At 38.1% G+C, this 10,327-nt stretch overlaps 1 long non-coding RNA gene across 1 annotated transcript; it reads left to right on the forward strand.

Annotated features, from left to right (window-relative positions):
• Positions 1-4,036: 4,036 nt before the first annotated feature.
• On the forward strand, positions 4,037-8,861 carry LOC107980130. Its single transcript, XR_003484494.2, has 2 exons — positions 4,037-6,340; positions 7,406-8,861. It is a non-coding gene; the product is annotated as an uncharacterized LOC107980130 (long non-coding RNA).
• Positions 8,862-10,327: the final 1,466 nt, after the last annotated feature.

The raw sequence follows: 10,327 nt of genomic DNA on the forward strand, positions 1-10,327 counted from the left end.
TAAGGGTTTGCTTTTATTTTCTTTCTTTAAAATTGAACTGTCTAGGAAAGGTAGTGAAATGCTATGTGTGTTCATGATGTTTTCATCATTTGACTTTCATTCATAGTAAGTAGTATGTACTGCTGGCTGAATGCTATATTTCCTGTGTTGATAGTGTAAATCACTAAGGCTAAATTACCCTACTCTATTGGTTTTAGGAGTTCCATGTTTCCTATAAGGATTGCTTAATTTTGAAGCCCAGAACACACCAGCTCTTGGCTCCTGAGTTCAAATACAGGGAAACCCACCAAATCTTCTGTTTGCGCATGTGCACTTTTCTTGAAATTTCCTAAGAGATTTTTTTCCTGTTTAGGGGACAGACTGTCTGGCTTCTTTTGTTTGATTAAACCCAGAGGCTTGTGCCCCCGTGACCTATCATTGCTAGTGGCTCCTCTGATGAAGTTTAAAATAAGTATTCTGGTTAATATTTTTCCTGAGCAATTATGAAATCTAATTTTTTGAAGTCTACCCACATGATGTACAAATACACTTACCAGTAGCGCTCACATGTGAAACATGACAAGACCTTAGTTGCATCGGGCTGCCCTGTATGCTGTTTTGAATGAGTTACTTACAAATTAGCTTATTTTATTCACACTTCTTCACCACTAAGGTGACAGGCAATTTTTAAAGACAGGAAATGTGTGACTCTATTTTCAACTTTTTAAAGTATTTCACAATTGAAAGCATTCATCCTTTGTGTCTCGGCAGCTGTTTTGACTAAATTTTTCTTCACAGTCCCATGTACTTGTCTCTTGCCTATGACTTTCATGAATAACACTGATGGCCAAATTGGCCCTTGTAGTGTCCCTGAGAACAGAGTGACATCTTTGATCCATCTTACAGGCAAGTCAGGAGACAGCAAGAAGAAGCAGATGCCCCTTCAACCTGGGTGAACCCCCTAGCTCTGGCTTCCCTGACCTCTGGGTAGGCACCTACAGATACTTCTTACCTTCCTTCTTCCTTTGTATTCTCTCCTACAGGCTGAACTCACCAGAAGTAAACACTGGGATCTAACACTCCTGGGATTTTTTTCTTTATACAATACCCAGGATTTTAAAATACTTTAAAGGTCAGCAACAGTGTAGAATTCAGTTTTGTACTAGGACCTGTGCTTACTCTGCCCTTGACTTTTATCTGATCCTACATCTGAGAATGGGAACCAGCATGGATCCTGGCAAGAGCTCTGCACGGGTTGTGGTCTGTGTTCCTCTTCCTACACCACACAGCAGCAACGAAACTGCAAGCTTCTCTTCCTAGTTTCCAGAAATACTCTTTCTGGAAAGCTCTGAGAAAAATCAGAATTCACAGAGGAAACCCCCGTGTGTCTGCCATTGTTGATGGTTACCTTCAGACTCTAAAGTGGCTTCATCATCATGTCCTGGAGCTGTGCTGTGATGAGAACAACCACCTTGAATGATTCCTCCTTCTCTTTCTCAGCTTCTTTAACTAGACACATCATTCACCTTGGCTAGGAAAAGGAGATGCAAATACTCACCATGAAGTATACCTCTGATTAGTTTGGTAAATGTTACACCTCTCATTACTTTGGCAGGTAAAACACATTTTTTACTCCCCCTCATTTTTTTGTCTTTCTCTTACATCTTTATGTTAAACTAATTGTCAGTCCTTGTGGAATTTGCTTTATTCTCAAACTGAAAAATTGCAGAATGGTTAAGGAATTATGCTTTGTTTCATTGTCAAGGGACAGACTTTTTTTTCATTTTATCTTCCAAATTTCTTAGTTTTATTTGAGGTTTTGTGAGTACTTTATAGACTCTCCAGATAATAACAGATGGGCAAATGATGACCCATTTTTCTTCTGTAGCTGAAGACAGGGCCAGAACTAAAACATGGGCATTGCCTTAGGTGGAGTTTCTATTGCTGTGATAAAACACTGTGACTAAAACCTTGGGGAGGAAAGGGTTTATTTCATCTTATAGCTAATACTCCATTATGCAGGGAAGTCAGGGCACAGGAACTCAATAGGACTTGGTGTAACATAATAAATCAAAGACCCAGAGACTGATATTGAGGTTCAAGCTTCCAGCTGAAGATCAGAAAAGCAAAACAGCTTGGTCACTAGCTCTTACTCTACCTCAGACTGGAAGGTGATCCTGGTTCCACCAAACCTCATACTGTAACCTCTCCTCATCATGGCTGGAGCATCCTGAATCTTCAATGTCTTCATGTCCTCAATGTGGCTGGAGAATGAATGCCTGATATTGACTACTGAAGACCCTGCTCCTATCTTTTATACCCCTCTAGTGCTGGGATGAAAGATGGTGTGATCCCAGGTGCTGAGATCCTCTTTGTGTGAGCTATTTCTCTTTAGGACTGGATCAATCTTGGGTAGATCTGGGTGGCCATGTACTCACAGAGATCAGGACAGAAGTTTTATATTGAAAAATACATTGGGTAATAAAATTCTGAGTAACTATGACCTCTCCAATCATTAATAAAATTACAAAATGATTTACTTAACTAAAACTATCTTAAATATAAAGAACTCACTAACTTGTTTGTATCAATGACTGTTTCCTAAGAACTGACACTCTTGAGAAGGGAGATGGGTGAGGCTTCTTTCATTTGAAAAAGAAGCCTAGTTTGTGAGTTCTGCCTTCAACAAACATGAAGGTTCCTTTAAAGTGCATGTTTATTGATGGGGCTTGGTTTAATTGCTAATTCTGTGTTGTTTTGGGGGGTCCTTAAAACACACTAATGATTTATGTAATGAAGTATTATATAGGTTAATTAAGGAATATCTAATACACATAAAGTTATTACAAATGTTGTTATTTGTCTGATTGTTTTTGTTTCTGAATCCAGTGAACCTCATTCTACATTCACTACTTCATTTGGCTTATGGGAATGGGAGTCATTTTTTCCAGCTCCTTGGTAACTTTGTCTTTAACAAGAAAAAAAAACAAATACATAATTTAAATGATAGTTCTGTCATTTTTCAAGCCCTGTGATTCTGCCTCATACACTTAAAACTCAATACTATAAATTTTAAAATAAAAATTCAAATTGACTGTCCCTCACTTCCCAAGTATCTGCTGTGCTCCACTCTCTACTCTAAGAGGAAAGAGGTGTGGTGAAGCCAACATTGTCCCTGCCTGGAGGACTCTGGTAGGAGGGACAGCACACAGTGCCATGATGAAGATACATAGTAGTGACCATGGAAGCTTAGCCAAGGGTTAACTTCTGGAATTTGGAAAGGTATCAAATCAAATACTCATTATAGACCAAATGACTATCTCAGAACAGACTGAAAAATACTAACTTGACATTCTAAATAATAATAATAATATTGTCTCTCTGGGTCTGGGTTATCTCATTCAGGATGACTTTTCCTAGATCCATTCATTTGCCTGCAAATTTCATGATGTCATTATTTTTTTTTTACCACTGAATAATACCCCATTGTGTAAATGTACCACTCTTTCTTTATCATTTGGCATCTAGGTTTTTTCCAGGTTCTGGCTATTACAAAACATGCTGCTAGGAACATAGTTGAGCAGATGTGCTTGTGGTATGAATGTGCATCATTTGGATATATGCCTACGAGTGGTATTGCTGGGTCTTGAGATACATTGGTTCAAATTCCTGAGAAACCACCATACTGATTTACACATGGCCTTACAAGTTTGCACTCCCACCAGCAATGAAGGAGTGTTCCCCTTACTCCACATCCTCTCCAGTATAAGCTGCCACCAGTGTTTCTGATCTTAGTCTTTCTGACAGGTGTAAGATGGCATCTCAGAGTCACTTTGATTTGCATTTCTCTGATGGCTAAGGATGTTCAGCAATTCCTTGAATGTTTTTCAGCATTTGATTTTCTTCTGTTGAGAATTCTTTGTTTAGATCTGAACCCCATATTTTAATTGGATTCTTTGGTATTTTGATATCTATTTTCTTAAGTTCTTTATATATTTTGGATATGAGCCCTCTGTCAGATGTGGGGTTGGTGAATATCTTTTCCCATTCTGTAGGCTGCCATTTTGTCTTATTGACAGTGACCTTTGCCTTACAGAGCTCTTCCATTTCAGAAGTTCCCTTTTATTAATTGTTGATTTCAGTGTCTATGCTAATGGTGTTATATTCAGAAAGTTGTCTCTTGTGCCAGTGTGTTCGAGGCTAATTGTCATCAGAGAGCCTTCATCCAGTAACTGATAGAAGCAGACACAGAGATCCACAGCCAAGCACTGGGCTGAGCTCTGGGAGTCCATTTGAAGAGAGGAGGAGGAATTGTACAAGCAAGATGGGACAAGATCATGATGGGGAAACCCACAGAAACAGCTGACCTGAGTTCATAGGAGTTCACAGAGTCTTGACCAACAGCTAGTGAGCCTACATGGGACTGATGTAGGCCCTCTGCATATGGATGACAGTTGTGTAGCTTGGTCTGGTTGAAGGACTCCTAGCCGTGGGCTCAGAACCTGACGCTGGTGCATGAGCTGGCTTTTTAGAACTTATTCCTCATTCTGGTATACCTTGCCCAACTTTGATGCAGGGGAGGAGTTTGGTTCTGCCTCAACTTGATATGCCATGTTTTGTTGACTCTTATGAGAAGCCTGCCCTTTTCTGAGGATTGGATTGTGTGGGACAACTGTAGTTGGTATGTAAAATAAATTAAAACATTTAATAAAAATAATAATGATGCCTAGAAAAAAATGACATTGTATATGATAGTTATGTCAGTGTACAGAAGATTTTGTAGAAATGACAACCAGCTTTTCATTCTTGATGAGATTTGCCTCCTGCAAATAACATAGGTAATCTTTCATGATTCATTCACATAAAAGAAACTCTTTGGACTGTATTTTTTATTTCTATCTTTCAGGAGAAGAAGCAGGAAAGAAATTAACTTCATTTTTCCATGATTTATGACCACTCTTTGTAAAATATTAGTGTATGGTTTTTTAACTATTCAACACAAACTTGCAAGTGTACATAACAAAAAGATCACCAAAATATTTTGAGGTTCAGAAGTATTAACCTTACACTGTTGTGTAAAAAAACATCTAGAATGTCTTCGTTTCGAAAATCTGAAATTTGTACCCATTTAGGTCACTCTAGTGAAATGTCTAGTCAAGTTTCTTGTCCACATTTTAGACAATGTGTTTACTAAGTACTTGGAGTTATAATTCCTTATATTCTGGATATTAAACCTTTATCGTACAGATGGTTTCCAAATACTTTGTCTTGCTGTGCAGTGACCTCTTACTCATGTTTGTCCTTTGAAGCACAGAAGCTGCTCCTGTAATCCAATTTATCTATTTTATCTTTTGTTCCCTGTGCATTTGGTATTGTACCTAAGAAATCATTTCTAAAGTACTTTTATATGTTTAAATCAAAAGAAAAATGAGGTACAGGGGTATGTAAGAATTTCATAACAATTGTGATAGGTAAGAAATACCAGATGCCCATATTTAAAAGACAAAAAGAGCTTTTGTCACAAGTCTATTCAGTGTCCTATAATAAAATGAAAAGGAAAAACATAAGCTTAACTTTATCATTACCTTGATGGGCAAGGTTTTGACACAAGAAATGAAAATACTAAAACAAGGATGTTTTTCCCTATAGTTTTTGGTGTTCCTGTCCAAGAACTTTGCCTGAAGAAATAATGCAAGATATTGGAACATGGAAGAAAATAGCTTTTGAAACATTATTTCGCTGATTCTGAAGTGGGTTTTTGAGGAACATAGAATATGGGGACTGAATACTGATTTTACTGAGGTAGCAGACAGAGCAGAAAAGGGGTTCCAAAACTGAGAGGCTTTCATTTCATGCTCCTCAATACTAAACCCTGAACTTCAGTGAGTCAGCATAAAAACTGTGCTGGGCAAAGGTCAGTAGAGCCCTTTCATCAATAGGGCAATGAAGATAGGTTGAGCTCATGTAAAATTATCTTATGAAAAGTGTGTAGGTATGCAGCTCAACTGAATTTAAGAGATAGAGCATTCACAGACTCTCACCCCAATTACTTCTAAGGAGCAAACTGACACCATTGTAGAACCATCTTAAAACTGAAATGCCCAGCATATACATAGGAAATGCATCTTCACACATAGAAATCTCTTCCTAGAAAGAAATATTAACCTTACCATAAAGCTGTAATATCATTAACCATCTATGAATGCACAGTCATTTAAATACTACTTGGTAGTTATCACTATGCTTTACTTTCTGATTTTTTTAGTGGAAAAGTTACTTACATATGAGTTATTTAAGTGATTAAGAAGAAACCAGCATAATATATAACACATTAATTCTTCAAATAATTTCCTGCTGTGTGGTAAGCATTCTTCTCTTTCCCTTACTGTTGATTTTCAAGGGTATTTTACTTATAAAAAGTTAAATGTATGTTATTATCTGAAGAGCAGTTGCATCTCTTTTTAAATATTAAAACGAAAAATCCAACTCAAACATGGTGACACATACATATAATCCTAGCCCTTGGGTTGCTGAGACAGGAAGATTTGCACTTAAGTTCACCTAGACTATATTGTAAAACAATGTCTCAAAAAAAGTTATTCATAGTAGTTTTATACAAAATAGCAAAAGCTAAAAGTCCATGTGCTCAATAAAAGAAGGCTATTAAAAATATACATTCATACAATCACAAAAATATAAACTGAAAACTGTGAACTATTTATATATGGATTAATAAGGCTGAGTTTCACATACATCATGAGATTATGAGGAACCAGGATACAAAACAATGGTACTCTGGTACATTTATGTGAAGTTCTAGAAAACACAAAGAAACTAAGCCACTGTGGGGACCATCTGAAAAGCACTTGCCTCAAGTGGTTTACGGCAGTTTTAAGAGGGAAATTTCTGCACTACCTAAGTTGTTCTATATCCTATTAGGATCATGCAACCCCAACACAAAACCTTCACTTCAGGGCTGGAGAGATGACTCATAAGTGAAGAGCACTGGTTGCTCTTCCAGGGGTCCTGAGTTCAATTCCCAGCAACCACATGGTGGCTCACAACCATCTGTAATGAGATCTTGTGCCCTTTTCTGCCGTGCAGGCAGACATGCAGTCAGAACACTGTATACATAATATATAAATAAATCTTAAAAAAAAAACCTTCCCTTCAACCCACATAACCTGTCAGGCCTGCAAGATGGGCTGAGGCAATAGTGGCTCAGAGCTTGTGCATGTGGTTAACCAAGAACTGATCTAAATTGAGGCCCAAGTCACAAGAAGGAGCCCATGCCTGACACTACCTGAATAGCCAGGATCTGGAAGCTATAAGGCTCAGAGATCTAGGATAGAACCAAACATGACTGCCCCCCCACCCGAAGAAAAACTAATGAAATGATTCCTAACTGTATTCTTCGTGCTCTTAGATAGCTACCTAGCCCAATCGTCTTCAGAGAGGCTTCCTCCGGCAGTTGATGGGACAGATACAGAGACCTTCAGCCAAACACAAACATTATGGAACCCTGGAGAAGAGTGGAAGGAAGGATTTTAGGAGCCAGAGGGGTTGAAGACACCAGGAGAACACTGCCTACAGAATCAACTAAGCAGAGCTCATAGGTGCTCACAGAGACTGAAGTGACAATCATGAGCCAGCATGGGTCTGTGCTAGGCCCTCTGCATACACGCTACAGTTGCTTAGCTTGGGTTTTTTCTGGGACTCCTAACAGTGGGAATGGGGGTATCTCTGACTCTTTTTCTGCTCGTGGGAACCTTTTCCTCCTACTAGTTTGCTACGTTCAGCTTTGATATGTGGGTTTATGCCTAGTCTCATTGCATCTTGTTATACCCTGTTCAGTTTATATCACCGGGATGCCTGATCCTTTCTGAAGGGAAATGGAGGAGCAGTGGAGAGTGGGGGGGAGTAGGACTGGAAGGAGGGGATAGAAGGGGGCTGTGGTTGGGATGTTTTGTATGAAAGAAGAATAAAGACAGACAGACAGAGAGAGAGAGAGAGACAGAGACAGAGAGAGAGAGAGAGAGAGAGAGAGAGAGAGAGAGAGAGAGAGATTGTAAGAGCCAGAGGAGATGGGATGGCTAAATGAAACAGTGCTTTCTGGACACTACAGAGCAGTTGCAAAAACTCATAGGGGTTATGAAGCATGCACCAGACCTGTGTGGGACAAAATTCCAGCATGCAGGTAAGAGACAAGCATGAGGCTCCACCCATAATTGAGGAACTGTTGGGAATACCTTCCACAGAGGCAGAGTGAGTGTTCTTTAAGGGTGGGACCCCTGATGGGTCAACCATGTTCCAGTGGATGGCCGCACACCAAAGAGTACGTTACATAAGCAGCCCTAACTGAACTTGTTGAGTTTGGGTGTGTGGCAGAGGGATGAGAACACAAAGTTGGATGGATATTGAATGGTAGTGAGTGACTGTGGGAGGAGTTGGAGGAGACGTGAATATGACCAATATACAATGTATAAAATTCTCAAATGATATCTTTTAAACATCACAACAGATCAAGAAGAGTTACTAGTGTATTGTTTGAAATCTTAAATCCAATAAAAGCATTAAAAAAAATAAGATAACTAACAAGATTGGCACAGAGAGAAATGGAATGTAGGACTATTGACAGCCAACTCACCTCTCTTATAATGAAAGACATTTAACATTGTCCCTGGTTGGTAAATCAGAAAATTTAGGTACTTCATAATATTTACCTGTCATTGAGTTAAACTGGAAAACAATTTAAATACACTTAAAAGAAATCTCTCAGGGAGGAGACTGAATTAGGGAAGAGGATTGCATGCATGTGTGCTGTTTCACTATTTGATAACTGTTACCTTGCTAATACATTAATTAAAAGTGATAAAATCCTTGGTGTTTCTCAGATGTTATAGTAAAGAGAATGTTTTATTCTAAATTAAATATTAATCACTAAAACTATTTCCAGGTATATTTTGAAAATGATAAGTAAAAATTCCCACCAATTCCCAACAAATATAGCTGCATTTGTAATGCAAACTGGTATCTTTATTACCAATGTATGTCTCTGTGTGTTCCTGGGCAAGAGACCTTACTGTGGAGGGATCACGCTGGTAACCACTTCAAGAAGCACATTTTCTGAAGAAAATATTGTAGGCAAATGCAAGAATGTTTGTGGAGCAACATCCAAACCACTGTACTGATGGCAAACACCACTGTACTGATGGCAAGGAAAAACAAACTTCCTTCTCAGCTAGAAGGATGAGTAAGGTGAATTTCTTCTCCATCAAAACAAGCCAGGACCAGAAGAGATAGAAAAATAGGTTCCAGGTGAGAATTCTCTCAGGGAGTTTTATATGACACAAAAGAAGGCAAAACACATTCATTTTCCTTTCCTCCCAGCTGTTCTAATGGCATAAAGTGCTGCTGTCCTGCTCATATGCATCTGCTTACAGACTGGCATCTGCAGACGATTGCCTCCAGGTGTTTGATGAAAGAAGATCCTGAAAGTCAATGCAAGCTGGAAGCCTTGCTTCCAGGAACAGGTGCTAGGCTGTAGAAACCTGCAGATCTATGCAAGTATATTTTGAGAAATAAAGTTTAAATCAAGTTTCTAAAACAAAAATGGTGTGATTTAAAAATGGGAAATATCTATAGGACACTTTATGCTTAGAACATGTTTAATAAAGCTTCTATGTGTTTCAAGAATAAAACTGTGTGTTCTATTTCTTCTCAAGGAAGAAATGATCTGTCATTTATGCCAGACATTTTGTAGTTGCTATGACAACTGGACTAGATGCTGAGAACTTAGAGATCCCCAGGGGACAAATCCATTTAGGATGAAGCAGCTATGGAACACTCAAAGACTGAATGATGCTAGGAATGACTAAGACATATTTTCCATATGGGAATTTTTCCACCTAGATTTTTTTAATGTTATAAAATTGATGTAATAAAAAAGTTACATTACAAATGCCTGAGTGGCCTTATTTATTGAATAATAGTTCTCCAAAGAACATTCCTAAAATGTAAGCAGAGAGAATTAAACTAGATACCTGGTTTTTCTATTAAATAGAATATCATTTCCATGTGTGACCTGGTTGTCCCACTGAAGGAGCTCTTTCATTATCTCTCTACTCTATCACAAGTCCTATTATGGCTAATTAATCAAAAAAGACAATAATATTTAAATTCATATTTTGTTGCATATGTTAATTATTTACATATATACTCATGGTTACTTAAATTGTTTTAAGAGTGAAATCAGACTGACAAAAACAAAAACAATATCTTCAGGTTTTTATCTGTCTTTCATAATAAATGTTAGGTATTTGACAATACCAGATGGTACTTTTCATGT

This window comes from Cricetulus griseus, chromosome 4 (assembly GCF_003668045.3).
Source record: "Cricetulus griseus strain 17A/GY chromosome 4, alternate assembly CriGri-PICRH-1.0, whole genome shotgun sequence".
Taxonomy (NCBI): domain Eukaryota; kingdom Metazoa; phylum Chordata; class Mammalia; order Rodentia; family Cricetidae; genus Cricetulus; species Cricetulus griseus.